Source organism: Lolium rigidum, chromosome 1 (genome assembly GCF_022539505.1).
Source record: "Lolium rigidum isolate FL_2022 chromosome 1, APGP_CSIRO_Lrig_0.1, whole genome shotgun sequence".
NCBI classification, from domain to species: Eukaryota; Viridiplantae; Streptophyta; class Magnoliopsida; order Poales; family Poaceae; genus Lolium; species Lolium rigidum.
In genome coordinates, this window is record NC_061508.1 from 50994853 (window position 1) to 50999165 (window position 4313).

The window sequence follows — 4313 nt, forward strand, 5'->3', positions numbered from 1 at the left end:
GATTGTAATGCTTTATGTGATCTTGGTGCAAGTATTTCTGTTATGCCTAAGAAAGTCTATGATATGCTTGACTTGCCACCATTGAAAAACTGTTATCTGGATGTTAATCTCGCTGATAATGCTAAAAAGAAACCTTTGGGGAAAGTTGATAATGTTCATATTATTGTTAAAAATAACCTTGTCCCCGTTGATTTTTTTGTCTTGGATATTGAATGCAATGCATCTTGCCCCATTATATTGGGAAGACCTTTTCTTCGAACCGTTGGTGCTACTATTGATATGAAGGAAGGTAATATTAAATATCAATTTCCTCTCAAGAAAGGTATGGAACACTTCCCTAGAAAGAGAATGAAGTTACCTTATGATTCTATTATTAGAACAAATTATGATGTTGATGCTTCATCTCTCGATGTTACTTGAGTTACACTTTCTGCGCCTAGCTGAAAGGCGTTAAAGAAAAGCGCTGGGAGACAACCCATATTTTTACTACAGTATTTTTGTTTTATATTTGTGTCTTGGAAGTTGTTCACTACTGTAGCAACCTCTCCTTATCTTAGTTTTGAGTTTTGTTGTGCCAAGTAAAGTCTTTGATAGTAAAGTAAGTACTAGATTTGGATTACTGCGCAGTTCCAGATTTCTTTGCTGTCACGAATCTGGGTCTACCTCCCTGTAGGTAGCTCAGAAAATTAAGCCAATTTAGGTGCATGATCCTCAGATATGTACGCAACTTTCATTCAATTTGAGCATTTTCATTTGAGCAAGTCTGGTGGCCTAATAAAATCCATCTTTACGGACTGTTCTGTTTTGACAGATTCTGCCTTTTATTTCGCATTGCCTCTTTTGCTATGTTGGATGAATTTCTTTGATCCATTAATGTCCAGTAGCTTTATGCAATGTCCAGAAGTGTTAAGAATGATTGTGTCACCTCTGAACATGTGAATTTTTATTGTGCACTAACCCTCTAATGAGTTGTTTCGAGTTTAGTGTGGAGGAAGTTTTCAAGGATCAAGAGAGGAGTATGATGCAATATGATCAAGGAGAGTGAAAGCTCTAAGCTTGGGGATGCCCCGGTGGTTCACCCCTGCATATTCTAAGAAGACTCAAGCGTCTAAGCTTGGGGATGCCCAAGGCATCCCCTTCTTCATCGACAACATTATCGGGTTCCTCCCCCGAAACTATATTTTTATTCCGTCACATCTTATGCACTTTGCTTGGAGCGTCGGTTTGTTTTTGTTTTTTGTTTTGTTTGAATAAAATGGATCCTAGCATTCACCTTGTGGGAGAGAGACACGCTCCGCTGCAGCATATGGACAAGTATGTCCTTAGGCTCTACTCATAGTATTCATGGCGAAGTTTCTTCTTCGTTAAATTGTTATATGGTTGGAATTGGAAAATGCTACATGTAGTAATTCTAAAATGTCTTGGATAATTTGATACTTGGCAATTGTTGTGCTCATGTTTAAGCTCTTGCATCATATACTTTGCACCCATTAATGAAGAAACACTTAGAGCTTGCTAATTTGGTTTGCATATTTGGTTTCTCTAGAGTCTAGATAACATCTAGTATTGAGTTTTGAACAACAAGGAAGACGGTGTAGAGTCTTATAATGTTTACAATATGTCTTTTATGTGAGTTTTTCTCGCACCGTTCATCCTTGTGTTTGTTTCAAATAACCTTGCTAGCCTAAACCTTGTATCGAGAGGGAATACTTCTCATGCATCCAAAATCCTTGAGCCAACCACTATGCCATTTGTGTCCACCATACCTACCTACTACATGGTATTTATCCGCCATTCCAAAGTAAATTGCTTGAGTGCTACCTTTAAAATTCCATCATTCACCTTTGCAATATATAGCTCATGGGACAAATAGCTTAAAAACTATTGTGGTATTGAATATGTACTTATGCACTTTATCTCTTATTAAGTTGCTTGTTGTGCGATAACCATGCTTCGGGGACGCCATCAACTATTCTTTGTTGAATATCATGTGAGTTGCTATGCATGTCCGTCTTGTCTGAAGTAAGAGAGATCTACCACCTTAATGGTTGGAGCATGCATATTGTTAGAGAAGAACTTTGGGCCGCTAACTAAAGCCATGATTCATGGTGGAAGTTTCAGTTTTGGACATATATCCTCAATCTCATATGAGAATAATAATTGTTGCCACATGCTTATGCATTAAAGAGGAGTCCATTATCTCGTTGTCCATGTTGTCCCGGTATGGATGTCTAAGTTGAGAATAATCAAAAGCGAGAAATCCAAAATGCGAGCTTTCTCCTTAGACCTTTGTACAGAGCGGCATGGAGGTACCCCATTGTGACACTTGGTTAAAACATGTGCATTGCAAAGATCCGGCAGTCCAAGCTAATTAGGACAAGGTGCGGGCACTATTAGTATACTATGCATGAGACTTGCAACTTGTAAGATATAATTTTCATAACTCATATGCTTTATTAGTACCGTTGACAAAATTGTTTCATGATTTCAAAATAAAAGCTCTAGCACAAATATAGCAATCGATGCTTTCCTCTTTGAAGGACCATTCTCTTTACTTTTATGTTGAGTCAGTTCACCTATCTCTCTCCACCTCAAGAAGCAAACACTTGCGTGAAATGTGCATTGATTCCTACATACTTGCATATTGTACTTGTTATATTACTCTATGTTGACAATTATCCATGAGATATACATGTTACAAGTTGAAAGCAACCGCTGAAACTTAATATTCCTTTGTGTTGCTTCAATACCTTTACTTTGATTTATTGCTTTATGAGTTAACTCTTATGCAAGACTTATTGATGCTTGTCTTGAAGTACTATTCATGAAAAGTCTTTGCTTTATGATTCACTTGTTTACTCATGCCATTACCATTGTTTTGATCGCTGCATCCACTACATATGTTTACAAATAGTATGATCAAGGTTATGATGGCATGTCACTTCGGAAATTATCTTTGTTATCGTTTTACCTCGCTCGGACGAGCGTAACTAAGCTTGGGGATGCTTGATACGTCTCCGACGTATCGATAATTTCTTATGTTCTATGCCATATTATTGATGATACCTACATGTTTTATGCACACTTTATGTCATATTCGTGCATTTTCCGGAACTAACCTATTAACAAGATGCCGAAGTGCCGCTTGTCGTTTTCTCTGTTTTTGGTTTCGGAAATCCTAGTAACGAAATATTCTCGAATTGGACGAAATCAAGACCCGTGGGCCTATTTTGCCACGAACCTTCCGGAAGACCGAAGAGCATACGAAGTGGGGCCACGAGGTGGCCAAACCACAAGGCGGCGCGGCCAAGGGGGGCCCGCGCCGCCCCGTGGTGTGGGCCCCTCGTCGCCCTCCGACTCGCCCTTCCGCCTACTTAAAGCCTCCGTCGCGAAATCCCCGAGGCGAAAAACCACGATACGGAAAACCTCACCGAGACGCCGCCGCCGCCAATCCCATCTCGGGGGATTCCGGAGATCTCCTCCGGCACCCCGCCGGAGAGGGGATTCATCTCCCGGAGGACTCTACACCGCCATGGTCGCCTCCGGAGTGATGAGTGAGTAGTTCACCCCCGGACTATGGGTCCATAGCAGTAGCTAGATGGTTGTCTTCTCCTCATTGTGCTTCATTGTTGGATCTTGTGAGCTGCCTAACATGATCAAGATCATCTATCCGTAATGCTATATGTTGTGTTTGTCGGGATCCGATGGATAGAGAATACCATGTTATGTTAATTATCAAGTTATTACCGAAGGTGGACTTTTTAGGCATAGATGCGCTTGGATGGCGGTCTATGTACTTTGTCGTAATGCCCAATTAAATCTCACTATACTTATCATGACATGTATGTGCATTGTTATGCCCTCTCTATTTGTCAATTGCCCGACTGTAATTTGTTCACCCAACATGCTTTTATCTTATGGGAGAGACACCTCTAGTGAATTGTGGACCCCGGTCCATTCTTTAATACTGAAATACAAATCTGCTGCAATACTTGTTTTTACTGTTTTCTTACAAACAATCATCTTCCACACAATACGGTTAATCCTTTGTTACAGCAAGCCGGTGAGATTGACAACCTCACCGTTTCGTTGGGGCAAAGTACTTTGGTTGTGTTGTGCGAGTTCCACGTTGGCACCGGAATCTCTCGGTGTTGCGCCGCACTACATCCCGCCGCCATCAACCTTCAACGTGCTTCTTGGCTCCTCCCTGGTTCGATAAACCTTGGTTTCTTTCTCGAGGGAAAACTTGCTGCCGTGCGCATCATACCTTCCTCTTGGGGTTGCCCAACGAACGTGTGAAATACACGCCATCA